Here is a 20,531-nt window from a genome sequence, read left to right as displayed (position 1 = left end):
TTCTTTTAATAAAGTGATAAAAGAAGTCATTGTATATGTGAGGCAGTTTACCTTGAAAAGCTGTGCTCAAGGATAAGTTTTCTTTCGGTTATTTTCCTCAAGCAATTATAGGCCATGAAATTTAAGTTATTTATTTATTTATTTATGTATCTATTAATAAATAGGCCTGATACAGTAATAATTTTCTAAGAAATCTATAGAAATTTTCAAATGTAGGAAGGCTTTACCTGTTTATTCTGTTGTCTGGGCCACTTGAGCATGGCTTTTAAAATGGGGCCCATCTTCTCTTCTCCTTGACATGTCTCAGGAAATGAGGAAACATTAACTTTGGAGCATGTTCCATTTGAATGTACACCTATCATTGATAAGATACAGTCACACATTAATACTTGCTTTTCTTTCTTCAAATTTTTAGAACTTTTTCAGACTTCAGCACATTAGATCCTAAAGATAAAGTCTCTGAAGGGTTTCACAAAGGATTTGATTAGATAGAATATGAAATTTCTTTATCAATACTGTGGAGGGGAAAAACCTTTATTTTATGATTGATAACTATAATATATAAAATGCCCTCTGCTTAAATAAGCAACATTTTAGGTGATATAAGTAAAAATTATATGAGGTCCCTAGTTCCTAAGCTAAAGTTTGATTGTTTGAATGTTTAGTTTTAAATTTCCAGATGGTTCTAGCTTCATCTTTTACATAATACTTAAGGTCTTTGGGATTTTTCAGAGTGATGTACAAGCAAGGATATGAGCAAGAAAAATGTTTGAATCAAATAAAACCAAATGTCCTTCTGAGCTATTAAAGTTTATATATTTTTATTGTGTTGTGAAAGATTTTCTAGAAGGAATTGTTTTTTAGAACATCCTGTCTTATCAGTCCTGAAAATATTTCTGCAATAATAGCCTTGATCTTCAAATTTTTTTAGATGTCTTTCCTAAAATGTATACTGGAGGACAAAAGTCCCATGATGTGATATTTAAAAAATGGGGATGGGGGAAAGGAGAATATAGTCAATCATAAAAATTTGTTCCCCTTTATAGAGTTAAGATGCACATAAGAATGTTAAAGACTGTGACAAATCCTATGGAAAATAAATCTTTAATATTGTTTTAAAGCATTTCCCAACGGTATTGAATATGGATCTTCTTTTTGTGTTATCCTATTAATATCCATGCAACGTACTTTGGGGAATATCTTTTTTACATAATCTTTTCAAAAATATTGACTTCCCACTTTTCAGACCAATATTTCACAAAGCATAGCCAACTGAAAATTTCAAGAACACGTTTCCAAGTTTTTGAAGAAATTGAAAATAGCCAACATTAATTCAAGAGATATAGATATATTAAATAAAACAAAGATCATGGAAAGAATTCATTATGTTGCTGAATTAGGCCCTTGCCTATAAATATACCAAAGAATTTCATGGATGAATATTTTCAGACCTTCAAAGAACGGGTAATTCCTATGCAATTTAAATTGTTTCAGGCATAGAAAATTTAAAAAAAGCATTCCAATTCCTTAAAAAAAATGTGATATCAACTCCAAAATCTGACAAAGAAACCACAAAAAAGAAAATGATAACCCATCTTATGAATATTAATGCAAAACGGTAAATAAAACTCAGAAAATAAAATCCAGCTCTACATTGAAAGAATAATATGCCATGACCAAGTGGGATTTATTTCAGGATTGCAAGAATGTTTAACAATATGAATATCTCCTAGTACAATTGACTACAGGTAAAAGAAGAAATATCATTTGTAAAATAGGAAAAGAATAATATTTAAGTAAAATCATATGCATATCTCAAACCATTTGCAAACATCATTCTTGATGCTGAAACAATTTAAGAATTACCATTAAAGTCAGAAAAGCCAAGTGTTTCTAATTTCCCTACTATTCTTTAATATTTTCCTGAAAATGTTATAGACAATGAAATTAGCCAAAGAAGTGTAATAAAGATTATAGATATTGGAAAAGAAGGGGCAATATTATCATTACTATAAATGATATAATTATATATTTGAAAATCCAAGAGAATCAATAGAAAAAAATAAAATAAAATAAAATTCCCAAATACCTCAGAATAAACCTAATAATAAATATACAGTTTCAAAACAAAGGATGAGATTTGAATAAATGAATACATATACTTTATTCTGGATAACAATGTACAATATTATAATTATGGCACAATTCTTCTGATTAACATATATGCTAATTGCAATCCCATTTAAAATTCCAACATAATATTTTTGAAGTTTATCTAGAATAATAACAAATATGTAAGAATAGATGATACGTTTTTGTGTTTTTCAAATTTTTCCCATGAATAACTTGATAACAAATAACACTAGCTGAGTAACAGATTATCCCTAAAACCTCACTGGCTTCATATAACAGAAAAGTATATCTCATTTAAGTCCAATGGGAGTGTATCTAGTTGTATGTGCCTCTTGTAATCAGTTAGGTATCCAGGCTCCTGGCATTACATGGCTCCATCTTCTTTTAAGTCCTCTGAGTTCTACCTGTCAGAATCGTTCCTTAATCATTTTGGCTCATTTGCATTATACATCATCCCCAGGCCAGATTTCAAACATAGTCTCACTTAACTGTTTTTGGAGCTAGGAAATGAAATCTATCTGTATACACTAGAAGAAAATGAAATGCATGTTGATAAAACCCAGCAATCTGGCAACACTTTTATAATCAGAAACAAAAAAGCAGATTTCAAAATATATAATGTGTATCACTGTAGCAATACAATTAACTAAGAGATGCCAATGCTTTTAAAAATATAAATAAATTTTCCCTAGTAAACAAATTGCAGAGAGAAACAAATTGTTTTTCGCCTAAAGGTGTGTAGAAATGTGCCTTAGCATTTGTGCTCTGCTGGGCTAATTGGAGGAGCTAAGTGGGTGGATTTTTTTCCTAGTTCTCAGTGCTTCACATTGTTTATGAAACAAGGCTTCGCTGAAAGTTTATGTGCGCATGGTGCTTTCTCCTACATCTGGAACATAGAATGAACAAGGCACGTGGAACTCAATCTGGCAAGTGTACAGTACTGAAGACATCCTGAGAACATGGGTGTCTTTCAATGATTATTACAGTCTGTGAAAACTAATTTTATGTAATATGAACTATGGGCTTGACAAATTATAGGAGGATGTTTTCTAAACATTTTCAAAGTAGCCATTTTATAATATTTTTCTATGAATCAATTACAAAGATATATTCAAAATTACTATTTAGTATGAAATATTGTACAAAATGAGGTAAATCTTTATTCTTTCCTCAAATGTAAATTGAGCACCTGCAGCACCCAGATACTGTTCAAGGCACTGGGAATGTGGCATGGATGAGAATGGACACCCTCCCTGCTTCCAAGGAGCTTACATTCTGTTTGGGAGTGGATGGTGGGCAGAGAACAGAAAATAAACATATGAACAAGCAGTTACGATAATTTCAGATAGTAATGAGTACTTCATCCTTGTAGCTCACCCATCCATACTAACAAGTAAGCCTGTTTCTTCTTCTATAAATTTGGACCAATAACTGATTCCTAGTCACTCAGAGGATTGATGTAAGCATCATTTGTCATGATTTATGTGAAAATACTGTTATCTTAAACCATTATTTATTTATTATTATTCTTTCTCTAGGTTTGTAAAACCTTTTAATACACTGGTGCCATAGTTTGTTAAATGAGTATGTTGTCAACATTCTTCACTATTTTCTTCACAGGAAAAAAAATTGCCTTTCTGGTTGATTAAATGCATATCTAAACATTAAATGAAGACCATTTTCTAGCATTCCTTACAAATGTAGTTTGTAAAAGGGTGTGGACGACAATTCTGAGATTTGTGTCTCCTTGGCTGACTGTCATTACTTTGGTTGGCTGTGTATTCAATGGTGTTTTTGAAGAATTTGGTGATTATCATCCATTTTGTGAATATAAGTTCTTGGGGTCAGAAAGGTCATAGGACAAAATAAAACAAAAAAACACAGACTATTCTTGTGTTACAAGTTCTCTCTGAAATATTGTTCCACAAATAGTTTACATAACTTGATTGTAGAGAGAGAGCATTCCACAAGTTGAATGATGAGAATCTTGGCTACCCTCCATAAGCCTTTTAAAGATGTTATCAATTTAGTGTTTAATACACTATACAGTACAATTTGGTCAGTAACATGAAGCTACTCTTGGTAAAGTCTTTCCTTTTGGCAGAGTTAATGGCAACTTAGTTTGGCAAAGCTAGTGGATTCCTCAATTACACCCTCAGTTATACCAGAAATCACTGTGATTTTCCATCGAAAGCTATTTTAAGAATCATTGAAGAGTATAGAAGAGAAAGAAAACTCTTACTCAAAATCAAGCCCTGTGTCAGACATCAATCTGGATTTTTAAAAACTAAGACATTTTATTTCCTAGGAAATGGGGCTGTGTTCATTTCCATTCTTTCCAAGTGGGGGTCAATTTTGGACCAGTAAGCACAAATTGAGGCCAATTCCTGGATGTGCTGTGGGTAAAATACCTAAAATGTGTCAAAAGCCCTCTGGAATAGTGGTTCAGTTTCTCTAGAAGAAGCATTCTTTTTAGGGAGAAAATTTATGTTGATGATTTTCAAATTATTGCAACTCCTCAGGCAATTTTCCAGCTGGCCAACTCCTGTACACTGACTTGAGAACAAGTGCCAATTTTGGATTTTTGGCAGTCACTAGCATGACCTGGTCAACTTCAAGAGGCAGCTCAGGGAGAGATTTCAGCATCCACATTTTAACACAATTACCAGTTTGCTTCTGGATGGAATCCAGCACTTTATTTTTAATATATGAGGCTCAATATCTCTTTAAAATCACTTTCTCCTTATGTTCTGTTTGTGAGAAACTGAAGAGCTCTAAGTTAGTAAAAATCTAAAACAAAGTGTTCTTTAATTTATTAGTTTCAAAGATAGAAATTTCTCTGATTGGATTGTCTAACATGTTTGTTGACTCTTGGAGGTTCACATATTCCTTATTCAGGTTATTGTTTGTATGTGGGTTTTGAATGTTAATATTCAATGTTTAGAATTGAAGATGGGGATTATTTTTGTAATGTTTATAGAAAATGTGGAATAAATGTTAAATATCTGCTAATTTTAAAACATGATCATTTATGTTAAATGTTTCCATTCATTAGGTGATCATGGTCTGTTTTTAGTGGAATTAATTTATTTACAGACTCAAAGAGTAATAATAGTGATTATCTGCAAACTCTTTTTTTTTTTTTTTTTTTTTGAGACAGAGTGTCGCTTTGTTGCCCTGGCTAGAGTGAGTGCCGTGGCGTAAGTCAGCCTAGCTCACAGCAACCTCAAACTCCTGGGCTTAAGCAAGCCTACTGCCTCAGCCTCCCGAGTAGCTGGGACTACAGGCATGCGCCACCATGCCCAGCTAATTTTTTCTACATATATTTTAGTTGGCCAGCTAATTTGTTTCTATTTTTAGTAGAGATGGGGTCTCGCTCTTGCTCAGGCTGGTCTCGAACTCCTGACCTTGCGTGATCCACCTGCCTCGGCCTCCCAGAGTGCTAGGATTACAGGTGTGAGCCACCGCGCCCGGCCTGCAAACTCTTGAGCTGTCTATAAATGCTATTGTAAAGGAATAAAACTATGTGTTCCTGTGCTTTCTCCATATAATAGACCTACAGGACATCACAGTGTCTAGCTTTGAAACACACACACACACACACACACACACAAATATTCAAAGTGCATATCCAACATCTAGGAACAGCATATGTTTATAACTAATAATAATAGAAGGTAGGAGGGTTTGAAAAATTCAAAATTGCTAAAGAATAGCTTACCAATGTTAAAGAAAAAGGAGACATAAATATCTTTTGAAACTGACCATTAACCGGTTACCTAACTTGTCTTAGCCTTAATTTCCTCATCTGTAAAACGAGGATAATAATAACCAACCAATATGGTTATATTAAGCAAGCACAGTGCCTAGTATGTAACAAGTATTTAACAAATGATAATGCTTTTGAGAGTCAGTATGGGCTTTGGAGTCAAGTTGTCCTGGGTTTGAATTCTGGCTCTATAACTTACTAGCTGTGTGACTATTGGGTAATTGATGAATTGGATTTCATTTTCCATTTAGTACTGTTAGATGAGTAAATGAAGTAAAGTTTGTAAAGTGTTTAGCCTAGGAGTCAATAAATGTTGTGATTAGGATTAATAAAACATTGCCAGTTTGAGGATTCCCAAATGTTAGCATTGGGTGATACCACCTGGTTCAGTGGTTTTCAGTTTGCCTTCCATGATGCTGAATTTGGATGGACACTCTATCTCTGTTTTATTTGTTTTGGGGCATGTAAAATATATTATTTCTCCACATGAATTTTCACTTGAAGAAAGAATTGTGTTGCTAAGAGGAGTTTGAAAAACATCCACTTGGTCCAGACTCATTAAAGATGCAGTAATTGAAGTTAAGGAAAGTTAATAACGAAGCAGTCAGGACTGGTATTTGGGTCAGCAGAATTCTGACTACAAGTTATATGGTATTTCCACTATTTCATTCTCAGTTGCACTTTAGTTTTTATTTTAATTAAATGACTTCAGAAATTGAGACATCTGTAACTCTTTCTTCAACCATGCACTAATCAAAGAGGAAATTTTCCGTATTTTTAAAAAGACTTATTAAAAAAGAAATTAGGGAAAAGGCAAATTTTATCACTGATTCTAAGTATTCATTTTAAGATGTACATATATTCTCCAGTATTAATATTCACTCATTTGTAATAAATATTAATTTTCTTGTATACACAAAAGGTTAATTTTTCAGGTCTAAAATAAATTCTTGATGTAGTCTAATGTCTTTTTTCCCATGTACAACACTTATATAGTGTTGTCTGAATCTTTCTGTTTTATGACATTAAATTCCTTAAATAATTTATCTGTCAGCTTGGTCAGGTGTTGGCCATTGTTATGTTTAGAATTCCACTTATTGTAGTATTAGATAATAGTATCTGATCATCATTTACCTCCTCATTTTAAATATATTTGCCTTATAGTCTTGGATATCATTACTGCTTAAGTCCACATTCTTTTAAACTTTATAAAAGAACCTAGATAGGAACAATGCACAAAGAAGCTTCTTGGTACACACAAATATTCAGAAGTAAAGAGATCAAGTAACCCAAATGGATTTACTTTGAAGAATAGAAGAAAAATATTATCATGACAATTATAAGAAATATTATAACATAATGGGAAGGATTTTCTGTGACTATACATAGAAAAACAGAAAACTGCAATTAATCAGATCATCTGTCTACACTATCCAACTCCTTAAGATTATTATACCATACCTTGGCAAAGGAAGGAGGAAAAAGCAATACTTTCTTCTCTTTTGCAATATTTGACATTTTATGTAATTATAAAAACAATTAGGAAACATGTCACTTAAATGGTTTTTGATAGCATATATCCATCCCATAGTTGATATGTTCTGACACCTATTTATTAAGATGTATACTAAGTTTTCAGAAAAATTGAATGTTAACAGATGCATATCTTCCTTTAAAATACTGGTTTTATTCACTGTCTAAATATTGAAATTGTTATTCATTTAAAACTCAACTGAAGTTATGATCTTCTATTTGAGTAAATTACCATTAATTTCTACTTTGTTAATTCAGCATTTTGGATTATTTGACCAGGACTTCGATAGGTTCACAAAATTTTGTGAATAGCATAAAATAGCATCATGATAGAAACATTAAGCCAATTAATAGAACAGACATGAAACAATTTGGAAGAACTTTTCTATATACAATAATTTTGTTTAAAATGGTTACCAATAGGCTATCTTCTTCCATTACTTTAAGTCTTTAGTACTGTTAAATACCTTCTCTGTCTCGAACATTCACCTCTTCTGGATTCTATGGTACCACATTGCTATCTGGCAAGGTTAAAAATCCACTACCACCTCTTGTTGGTAATACACACAACCAAGCCTAAGGAATTTCTTATGCAATCTCACCTTCACCAGGCTATCTCTGGTTATGGCTTTTGCAGTCTGATTACATACTAATTGATTTCTAAGCTGGTCTCAGAAGCTTTATTATGAACTGTTCTAGGTATATGCTATCTAGCAGAGGCCCTTCCTCTGCTCACACATTGACTTGCGAGGGATTGATATAATACATTTCTTCTGGTTTTATTACTTTTTGGGGGGTGTTCTGTATCTCCTGTTTCCTAAGTTTGGCTTAATGCACTTCTTGTTATTTAGTTTCCTCCTTTTTCATATCGCCATGGTGTATAGCTTCAGTTGCCTCTTTACAGCTGAATCTGTATCAGCTTTGGTCCCTCTCCTGAACCTTGGCCCCATATTATAAACCACTTGCAAGACATTTTTTGGGCATTTTACTGTCACCTCAAATTAACGAGTTTCATGCACTTTTCATTCTTCTCTAACATTGCCAATGGCAACAGAATTATCTTTGTAATCTCCTTCAATATTCTCTTTCTTGTTTCACTCTTCCACATTAAGTTCTTTACTAGATTGCTATTTTTATAATTTTTCTCAGATACAATATTTGTTAACAGTCTTTGCTTGTTTCACCTCATTCATTGACTGTTAATTATAATTCACCAACCAGTTCAACAACTAAAGTCTCCCTTCTCTAATCTGTTCCATATACTTCAGCTAGATTACTCCTCCTAAAACATTGATTTATGCATATCACTCTCTGGATCAAAACCACCAATCACTATCTATGCCCAATGGATTGGAGTCTAAACTTCTCATTTTTCATTTAAAACCTCATATGTTCTGGCTTCATCCCACCTTTCTTCACTTATTTCAGAATACTCCCTCTTCTGCAAACACAATAATTTATTTGTAATGCATCAATATGCCTTACATAAATATTCTCATGGCCTTTGTACACAGAATTTGCATCACCTACAATGCTAACTCTCATCCTGTCCATTAATCTGAATTTGAGTCATTTTCAAGGACAGTTGAGTCCCACTTTTTTCATAAAATTTTTCTGATAGTGAGTCTTTTTTATTGAATTCCTAATTAGCTCCTTTCATTCATTTAGCAATATTGTCAACGCGAAATATTAATATACACTGATTTATTTATTTACTTTTATGTTTTATCTAGTTTTTCTTTACTTAAATAGATTTGGGGGTATAAGTGGTTTTTTGTTATGTGGCTGACTTGCATAGTGTAGAAGTCTAGGCTTTTAATATATTCATTACTTGAATAGTACACATTGTACCCAGTAGATAATTTTTCATCTGAACTCCCCCATCTGCCCTCCCCCTGCTGAGTCTCCGATGTCCATTAAGTCATTCTGTAGGACCATGCATATCCATTGCTTAGCTCCCACTTATAAGTGAGAACATGCAGTGTTTGTTTTTCTGTTTCTGGGTTACCTCACTTAGATTAATGGCCTCAAGTTCCATCCAAGTTGCTGTAAAATATATTATTTAATTCTTTTTGATGGCTGAGTAGTATTCCACTGTACACACACACACACACACACACACACACACACACACACACCCCACATTTTCCTTATCAACTCATTGGTTGATGGGCACTTAGGTTGGCTCCATATCTTTGCAATTGTGAATTGTGCTGCAATAAACATGTAGATGCGGTGTCTTTTTTTGTAAAATGATTTATTTTCCTTTGGGTAGACCACCAGTAGTGGGATTGATGGATTGAATGGTAGATCTACTTTTAGTTCTTTGACAAATCTGTATACTATTTTCCATAGTCATTTACATTCCATACTAATTTACATTCCCATGAACAGTGTATAAGTGTTCCCTTTTCACTGCATTCATATTGTTTTTTTAACCTTTAGTAATGGTCAATCTGATGGGGTAAGGTGGTATCTTGTTGTGGCTTTAATTTGCATTTCCCTAATGATGAGTGATGTTGAGCATTTTTGCATATGTTTGTTGGCCATTTGTATGCCTTCTACTGAGGAATATCTGTTCATGTCTTTTGCCCACTTTTTAATGAGGTTATTTGGGTTTTTCTTGCTGATTTGTTTGAGTTCCTTATAGATTCTGGATATTAAGCCTTTGTCAGATGTACAACTTGTGAATATTTTCTCCCATTTTGTATGTTGCCTATTTAATCTGTTGATTATTTCTTTTGCTGTGAAGAAGACTTTTAATTTAATTAAGTCTTATTTATTTATTTTTATTTTTGTTGTATTTGCTTCTGGGATCTTGGTAATAAATTCTTTACCCAGGCCAATGTTGGGAATAGTTTTTCCTAAGTTTTCCTCTAATATTTTTTATGGTTTCAGGTCTTACACTTAAGTCTTTAATCCAGCTTGAGATAATTTTTGTGTATGGTGAGAGATAGGGGTCCAGTATCATTCTTTTGCATGAGGCTATCCAATTTTCCCAGAATCATTTATTGAATAGGCTGTCCTCTTCCCAGTGTATACATTCATGTACTGTGTCAAAGATCAATTGGTTGTAAGTATTTGGCTTCATATCTGGGTACTCTGTTCTATTCCATTGGTCTATGTGTCTACTTTTGTACCAGTGCCATGCTGTTTTGGTTACTATTGCTGCATAATATAATTTGAAATCAGGTAATGTAATGCCTCCAGATTTGTTCTTTTAGCTTAGGATTACTTTGGTTATTTGTGCTCTTTTTTTTTTTTTTGGTTCCATATAAATTTTAGAGTTGTTTTTTCTAACTCTCTGAAAAATGACTTTGGTATTTTAATAGGAATTGCATTGAATCTATAGATTACTTTGGGCAGTATGGACATTTTAACAATATTAATTCTTCCAGTGCATGAGCATGGAATGCTTTTCCATTGCTTGTGCTGATTTCTTTCATCATTGTTGTATAGTTGTTGTTTTTTTTTAAGAATTTTTTTTTTATTTATTTCAGCTTATTATGGGGGTACAAAACTTCAGGTTATATATATTGCCCAAGTCCCCCCTATCCCCCTGAGTCAGAGCTTCAGGCATGTCCATTCCCCAGACAGTGTGCATCGCACTCATCATATAGGTATACACCCATCCCCTCTCCCCACCCCCCACATCTGTCTGATACCCAATTGGTGTTATTCCCAAATATGCACTTAGGTAATGATAGGGAAACCAATTTGCTGGTGAGTACATGTGGTGCTTATTTTTCCATTCTTGGGATACTTCACTTAGTAGAATGGGTTCCAACTCTCTCCAGGAGAACAAGAGGGATTCTATATCACCGTTATTTCTTATAGCTGGGTAATACTCCATGGTATACATATACCACATTTTACTTATCCACTCATGAATTGATGGGCATTTGGGTTGTTTCCACATCTTTGCAACTGTGAATTGTGCTGCTATAAACATTCGGGTACAGGTGTCTTTTGTTGTATAGTTTTTTTAGTAGAGGTTTTTCACCTCCTTGGTTAAGTATATTCCAAGGCATTTTATTTTATTTTTATTTTTTTTGCAGCTATTGTAAATGGGATTGAATTCTTGATTTGATTCTCAGTTTGGATGTTATAAAGTGTATAGAAATGCTACTTATTTGTGTATGTTGATTTTGTAACTTGATTGCATAATTTTACTGAATTCATTTATCAATTCTAGGAGTTTTTTTAGAGGAATCTTTAGGGTTTTCTAGGTATAAGATCATATCATCAGCAAAGGGGGATAGTTTGTCTTCCTCTTTTCTGCTTTGGATGCCCTTTATTTTTCTCTCATTTGATTACTCTGGCTAGGACTTCCAGTACCATGTTGAATTGAAGTGGTAAAAGTGGGCTTTTTCTAATGTCTTTTTCTGGGGAATGCTTTCAACTTGACCCCATTCAGTATGATGTTGGCTATGGGTTTGTCATATATGGCTTTTATTATTTTGAAGTATTTTCTCCTTCTAAACCTAGGTTCCTAAGCATTTTTATTATGAAAGGGTGTTGGATTTTATCAAATGTTTTTTTCTGCATTTACTGATATAATCATACAGTGTTTGTTTTTGCTTCTGTTTCTGTGGGGAATCACACTGATGGATTTGTGTATGTTGAACCATCCTTGTATCCCTGGGATGAAACTCCCTTGATCATGGTGAATTATTTTTTGATGTGCTGTTGGATTCTGTTTGCTAGTATTTTGGTGAGTTTTTTTTTTTGCATATATGTTCTTGAGGGATATTGGTCTATAGTTTTCTTTTTTTATTGTGTTCTTTCCCAGCTTTGGTCAAGGTGATACTGTCTTCATAGATTGAGTTAGGGAAGATTCCTTTCTTGATGTTATGAAACAGTTTCAGTAAGATAGGTGCCAGTTCTTTGTAGGTCAGATGGAATTCAGTTGTAAATATATCTGGTTGTGCACTTTTTGTTGTTGGAAGATTTTGTTGTTGTTGTTGTTTTTGTTTTTACTAATTCAATCTTGCTATTCATTAATGGTCTGTTCAGGATTTCTATTTCTTCCTGATTCAGGTCTGGGAGGTTATGTGTTTCCAAAAATTTATACATTTCCTCTAGATTTTCCGGTTTGTGTGCATTGAGGTGTTCATAATAGTTTCTGTTGATTTTTTATATTTCTGTGATATCAGTTGCAATGTCTCCCTTTTCATTTCTGATTGAGCTTATTGGAATCCTTTCTCTTCTTTACTTGGTTAATCTAGCCAGTGGTCTGTCAATTTTGTTTATATTTTAAAACAGCCAACTTTTTCTTTCATTGACCCTTTGTATTTTTTGTTTTTTTATTTAAATTTCACTTAGTTTTACTCTTATCTTTGTTATTTCTTGTCTTCTGTTAGCTTTGGGTTTGGTTCGTTCTCATTTTTCTAGTGACATAAGTTTGTTAATTTGTGATCTTTCTGTCTTTTTGATGTAGATATTTAGTGCTATGAACTTCTGTTTTAGCACTGTCTTTACTGTATCCCAGAGATTTTGGTAGCTTCTGTTGCCATTTTCATTCAATTAGAACAATTTATTTTTTGCATCTTGAGACCTTTCATTGACCCAAAGATCATTCAGCAGCAGGTTGTTTAATTTCCATGTATTTGTATAGTTTTGTTGAGAGTTGATGACTCTGTGCCTTGGTAATGTCCTGTTTGGAATGATTCTTCTAGGAGTTCATTGAGATCCTCATATCTGGAATCTAAATCTCTAGCAAGACCAGGGACATTTTCTTACATATTCCCTCAAATAGATTTTCCAAGATTTTTGCTTTCTTTGCTTCTCCTACAGAAATACCTATAACTCTTATGTTTGGGCATTTTATTTATTTATCCCATATTTCTTGAAGATTTTTTTTATTTCTATTAATTCTCATTTCTTTATTTTTGATTGACTGTGTTAATTTGAAAGCCTTGTCTTCAAGCTCTAAAATATTTCTTCCGCCTTGTCTAGTCTGTTGTTAAAACTTTCCATTGTGTTTTGAAATTCCCTAAATGACTTGTTCATTTCCAGTTCTGTTATGTCTTTTTTTTTTTTTGTAAATTACCTATCTGTACTGAATTTTTTCATTCCATATTCTGAATTTTTGGGGGCTTATTTGTGTTGATTTTCAACATTCTCGTTGATCCCATGATATTTACTGGTGACCCATGTTTTGAATTCCATATCTTACATTCCAAAAATTTCCTTTTGGTTGGAGTTTATTGCTGGAGAGCTAGTGCAGTCTTTTGGGGGTATAGAGAACCTGTTTTTTCATATTGCCAGAGCTCTTATGTTGGTTCCTTCTCATCTGGAATCCCCTCTCTCAGCTCAAAACAGCTTTGCCATTCATCTGTTCTCCTCAGCTGGGAACTTGGCTGCTTATTGTAGAGAAGTAGAGGTACACTGCCTTTCAGCTCATACAGGTAGGTGCCCACTCTGGTATTGCTGGCAGTTTGGGTCAGTTGGACCTCAGACTCTCCTGGAAGAATTTTCAGGTCCCTGTGGTGGTGGACTAGGTTAGGTAATTTCCAAATACCAGACCCTGGATGGTGTGCTTTGTTCCTGGGGGAACCAGAGTGAAATCAGGCTTACAAACTTTCCTTAAAGTCTCCCTGAGTTCAGGCACTGGCTGTGATAATGAGAGATGGGTTGATCTCCTGACCCAGAAGAATGCTCAAGCAGGAGAAGGGCATGGCTAAAATAATCCAGCCAAGGGAGGTATGGTTATGCCAGGGACTTGCCTCCGGGGAGGGTAGGCTTCTCCCAGAATAGACAGGAAGCTCAGGGAGAGGACTGCTAGCCCCATCCTCCCTCAGCAGAGGTAGTAGCTTTAATCCTTGGGAAACTCAAAAGCATTTGTTGTGACTTTTTAGTGGGAAATGAGTGTGGCCCAAGCTCTGTGGAATCCTGGGTGTGATAGGTGCTTTGTCAGAGGTGAGTCATGTGCTTCCAAGTGCCCTGGATTAATATTCCCCTGTGGAACCCTCACTGGTTCCAAGTGGAAACAGCTACGGCTGTCTTGGCAGCAAAGAGTGGAGGAGGGGAGGAATAGGAGAGGGCCCAAAATGGTGGGGAGCTGGTGCCCTGGTCCCCTTTGTCCTAAGGGGCCCTCTGGTGTGCTACAGTCTCCTTTTAGCCAGGAGTGGCCTGCCCTGAATGTCAACACTCTGGGTGACCCATAGTTCCACTAGTACACATCAGTCCCCCAAGGCTGCTGCAGTCTGAGTGGGTGCTAGGAAGCATTGGTTGTGGATCCAGTGATGTAGAGACCCAGGGGCTGAGATTCCTGGGTCAGGACAGCTGGAAAAACACTGTCTGTCCATGAAGTGGGGAAATGACCTGCACCCTCCATGCAGAACCTGGGCACAGTGAGCAGAATACTATTGGGGGTGTATACCCCTCCACCACAAGCCTAGAACTGGCTGTCCCACAGCTCACTCTCACCAAAAGCTTGTGCTTGGATGTACAGACTGCAATGTTTGCAGCACTGGGTGGTTGGATGAGGGGAGGTCCCCATGTCCACATCCCAAAATGGTAACTTGGGCCTGTGAGCAAAGAAGGTGGGGTCTCTTTTAGGCAAACATACTGGGCGGCATACTGTCCACTCACATCTCAGTCTCACTGAAGCTTGTAGCAGGACAGTGGGAACTGTCCTAAGAGTAGGTAAGAGAGCTTGGGCTCCCGCACCAACTCCTCAGATGGGAGGAGCTACTCAGCCTGAATTCAGCCAAAGGGCAGGGAACTGCCTAGATTTAAATTCCCAAACTGGCTCCTTGGGCCTGTGACTAGAAAGGGTGTGGTCTCTTCTAGGCAGACAGCTTGGGAAAGATACAGGGAAGGTTGTGAGGGAGTGCCATCCACTTGCATCTCCATCTCACTGCCGCCTGTAGCAGGGTGGTGGGAATTGTCCTAGATGTGTGTAGGAGAGCTTGGGCTCCCTTTGTCTCCTGTTAGCTGGCTGGGCTCTGTCAACTCAAATTCAGCCTGAGTGCGAGGTGCTGCCTGGCTTCAAACTCCCACAGTGGTGCCTGGGCTTGTGGCCAGAGAGGGCAGGTCCCTTCTCAGGCAGACTGTGCTGGCAGGAAACTGTGGGGAGTACAGTTCACTTGAGACTCCATCCCATAACAGCTGTTGCAGAATGATGGACACTATCCTAGATGGGTGCTGTAAAGCCTGGTTTCCCTGACCCTCCGTAGCCAGACAGGGGCTGTGGCTACATCGAGCCCAAACTTAGCCTGTGAGCAGGGCACCAGCCAGTATAAAGTCATAAAATGGCACCTTGGGCCTGTAACCAGAAAGGCTGGAGCCCCACCCAGGCAGGCAGCGTGGGCAAGAAACTGTGGAAAATGCTGTCCACACAAGTCTAAATGTCACCCACAGGCCATGACAGAGCAGCGGAGACCTTCCCAGGCATGTGTGGGAGTGCCTGGGCTCCTCTATCCCTCCTCGGAGCCATGTAGTGGCTACAGGCTTGCCCGCCATTCTCCAGTATCTAGGCTGTCAGAATGGCACCTGGCTCAAGCTGCTGTAGGCTCAGATGCCTGTGGGACTCTGTGTGAGTTCGCTTTCTGGAACAATGTCTCTGTGCAATCTCTGAGTAACTTCTTATGTTAGGCCCTAGATCTGCATAGGTTGGGGCGGGGAGGGGTTCTCCTGTAGCTAAGATTATAAAAACTTGTCTTAGAGAGTGGGACTCTGGGGACTTCTCTCTTACTATTTCCTCACGTCCAGGAGCTTCTTCTGGCTGTTAGCCAGCCCCTGGCTGGGCAGGTTGCCCTAAATCCTCTTTTTACCCACTTTTGGTGTTTCCTGTCACTTCTCTGGTGAATCCTAGTGTTCTCTACTAGACAATCCATTAGGAATTTCTCTTTCCTGAAGTACTATCCAATGGTTTAGGATTTGGTATTGGTGTGTCCAGGTAGTGACAGGCCAGGTTGTAAAATATCTGCCCATTCTCAATTTCTTATTTTAAAAGTTTATGTCAGCCAGGAGTAGTTGCATGCACCTGTAGTCCCAACTACCTGGAAGACTGAGGCATGAGGACTGCTTAACCCAGGAATTTAAAGCCAGCCTGGGCAACATAGTGAGACCACATCTCTTTAAAAAAAGTTTGTATCAGGATGTTTTATGTAACTGCAAGCTCAAAAAAAGTCAACATATGACATATCTAAAAGAGGAGATAGTGTAATTATGATATTTTTAGAAATATAGTATCTAAGTAATTCTGTCATAGTCAATACTTTTCCAGTTTCTGACACATGACTTTAAGGAACAGTAACAGAACTTGGAACATGATAGATTTAGAGGTGAGTACCCAGTATGTTGAGGGGAATCAAAGCCATATCTTATCAGAAATGACTGAATGATTTGAGGATGGTATTTAGCTCAAAAAGAGAGATGCTCTATAGAAATACAGTACATATTTTGAAGGGCTATTTTATGGTTGAAATGTCAACTTGCTTTGTTTGGTTTCCAAAGGCAGAACCAGAAACAGTGAGAGTCAAAGAGGCGTATTTTAGCTCAGTATCAAAAACCATATTCTATTAAAGGGGCTGAAATATGGAATGGGCAGCTATACAGTGTATAGATACTACCAGGCTGTTGCAAGTATTTAGAAAGAAATGGTTACTTCTTTGCCTTTATTCATGTTCCTCTTGAGCTTATTTTTTTCTTTTCTTATGCCACTTATCACTGTCTATCTTGCTGAATAGTGTAACCAAATATTAATGTGTGTATGTGTGTTGTCTTAGAACTCATTCTTTCTCACTTTTAGCTGAAGCTCCACAGGTTAAAAACTATATAATCCTTGCTAAGTGCTCTCACCTCTACACTTACGCTGGATAAGCAAAGAATTTGGAAGAACAATTTTAATCATCAACCACTCGGTCTACTGGATGAGGATTGAAGGGTTGACAGGAAGGATACCTTTAGAGAGAGTTATCCTTTAGTAAGGGGAAGGGAGTAGGATGCTTTACCCTCACATATACTAGTGAGAAGAGCTTCAAAGTTTATTTCTGTCCCTGAAGTTTAGGGAACTTGTGTGTCATTCTTGAGAGGAGAATTCTCAAGGCGAAAAACTGTAGGTGGAGAACATATTTGGCAATGAAAACAAAAGGAAAGTAGGCTATCTTGCAAGCATACTTCACCTTCACAGTTAGAAAAGGTATCTGTAAGATTTTCTTGAGACTCACAGGAGAGAGTCAGGGAAATCCTTGAAATGAATTTTATCCACAAAAGCTACCAGGAATGGTGAAGTCACCAGGAAGGGGAATAGACCAGTGGAAGCCCAGAGGCTAAAGTTTAAGTTACTGGAAAGAGCAGAGTCATTATCTGCACCAAGGAAATTGCAATTGGAGAGATCTCATGGGCTAACCTTTGAGAAACCCATTAAACACCCCCAAAGAAGTGAGCTTGGAGCATATGAAACCCAAAGTGCATCAGTGCTAATGACAACAATTCCAGCTAGCCACATAAGCCTGGGGATGGGGGAATTATTTCCCTTGTCCCTCTTACCCTTGGCGTCATCTTGGAGGGATGTGATACTGTGACTTGGGAATGGAGGTGCAGCTGGCTTAGTAATGACCTTTACCTCTGCAAACTTTCTAACCTGAAGTAGTACTAGGCTAGATGAGGAAAGAAGTCCACTGTTGACGGTTCAGAATTGTGATTATTACACTGGACTGGACGTTTTAATTACCAAAACAAGACTGCTAATATGAATAAAAAGATGAAACGATTATTAATTATCTAAGTCTAAAAACTGTAGGAATTGCTTGAGATGTCATCAGGGGCAAAAAAAGAATTACCCCACAGAGTTGTTTATTTATAATAAATAAGCCTGAAATCTATGGATTTATGAGGCATGCCTCTGTGAATAATGTCATGTAAACTATACACAGCCCTCTGGGGTATAAAATAACAATATTTCATAATTTAATTTCTCCCTGCTGTATGTTTTCAAACTCATCTGTTATTCTAGGCCAGAGGTGAATGTTTGACACAGGGAAGACAGACATGGAGGGAGACGCCTTCGCTCTTCAGGACTTGCTGTGCCTTTTGGTTGTTTATCTTCTTGAAATTATTTAAGGATTATGATGGGGTAAGATCTCTGATTTATGTGAATCTAATTTCACAGTCAGCTTCTATGGATTATTTCAGAACTTATGTAATAATTAGAAGAAACTGAGTTTTATTTATCTGAATATGATTGAATAAACTATGAAACTGCCCAGAATTTTATATAATTCTAAGAAAAGTAGGGAAAAGTTGGGAAAGCTGGTTTGAAGACACATGGTGGGGAAGAATAAAATTGTTTTCTACTTGTGCCCTTGTGAGTCCAGAATGTTTAATAAACCACTCACAATATTTATTTTTGCACATGCCTTTTATTCTCTTTTAGACCATAAGCTCCCTGATTGCAATTGCCATGTCTTCATTTTTATATTCTCCTCACTTTCTATTACAGAATTAAATTAAATATATAAAGAGTGCAAGCACTGAATGGGGATTAGAGTGGGTTCATTCCAACCTTTATAGTAGCCAATTCAATTAAATATTTAAAATATTCAGTGTTTAAGTATTCATAGTTTGAGCCTATAGTTAAAAATATCAATTTAACAAATACCATTCTCTTAAGTGAGCTTTTTATAATGACAGACTTCCATGACTCAGAATTGAATTATTTCAAGCAATGCTTTTTTAAACACAGTATCAATGTACATATATGGGTAATTCTATGAAGTTAGTTGCTTATAACTGCATTTGAATTGTGCAAATAATATATATGAAAACATCATTACATTAGGAATTACTTGAATTCTGGTACAATTACAATTTATTAGCCTGTGACCTATGAAGAGAGTTCATTTTTGACTAATTTTGTGGCTCCCTGAATCTCAAGATCATAATCTCAATCCATAAAATGTGAGAAATAGTGATTGCCTTGCTTACTTTCTCAATAGCTGTGTGCAATAAATTCATTCAATATATATTTGTCAAGTGTCTAATATGTAGCAGAATGGTAACTGTTTGTCAACTCTGAAGAACTATTTCTATTCCTTTCCTTATTCACTTTCCTTTGTTGAATTTTAAATCAACTTTATTAAGGCATAATTTACATACCAAAAATGCATCCAATTTAAGTGTGCAGTTTGACATGTTTTTATCAAATGTATGTATACATAGCATATATATACACTAGTGTAACAAATGTAACAGTCCAGATATTAAACATTTCTCTCTCCCCAAAACCTTCCATTATAACACTTTGCAGTTAATTCCCAGACCCACTTCTACCTGAGCAACCATTTATTCCTATTACTAGAAATGAATTTTTTCCTGCCCTAGAACTTTATATAAATGGAATCCTAAGGTATATACTCTTTTGTATCTAGCTATTTTGATCAGCATTGTACTTTTGTGACTCATCTATACGGCTACTTGTATCAGTAGTTTCTTCCTTTTAATGAGTGAATAGTAGTCTGTTGAATGGAAATTAGGGTTGTTTTACATTTTGCAGTATAACTTAATAGGAGATTTGTTGCACTGTAATGGAGTCAACAGGGAGAACCATAGAGGGACTAACTCTTATTAGTAACCAAAATACAAAATATACATAGGCAATGACAGTGTTAACTTTTTGGACAAGTCACATCAACTTTTATTTTGTAAGAAAATGGTAAGACCATTGGGTTATTTTTTGTGCTGTTAGCCACTCTTCTTATGATGATATAGATATCAGTTAAAATGAGAGGTGGGGGAGAAATCTGCTAGTTTGTCTTTTAAATAGTTGTTATAGTAATGTAAGTTAACTTTTGTGTACTATCTGTATAAAATGCTGTTGATGTTTTTTCATATTTTCAAGAAGTATTGTAAGAATGATTGCTGGAAGAATAATTCCAGGGTACATATATTTTAAGGATAGTTCTTAGAACACATACAAAAAAACACTGTTTAGTAATTGGGAATAATTCCAAAAGCAATATAAAAACACATTACTTTCCTCCATATTTACAAGCACTAATATAGGAAAATATATTAAACCAAATCTTTGGGGACTTAAGTAATATTATGTGTCGTATACTAGATGTTTGAATAAGTGTTTACAGAT

The sequence above is a fragment of the Lemur catta genome, chromosome 9 (genome assembly GCF_020740605.2).
Source record: "Lemur catta isolate mLemCat1 chromosome 9, mLemCat1.pri, whole genome shotgun sequence".
In the NCBI taxonomy this organism is placed as follows: domain Eukaryota; kingdom Metazoa; phylum Chordata; class Mammalia; order Primates; family Lemuridae; genus Lemur; species Lemur catta.
The sequence above is the reverse complement of the archived record's forward strand: the minus strand, read 5'-3'. Positions refer to the sequence as shown.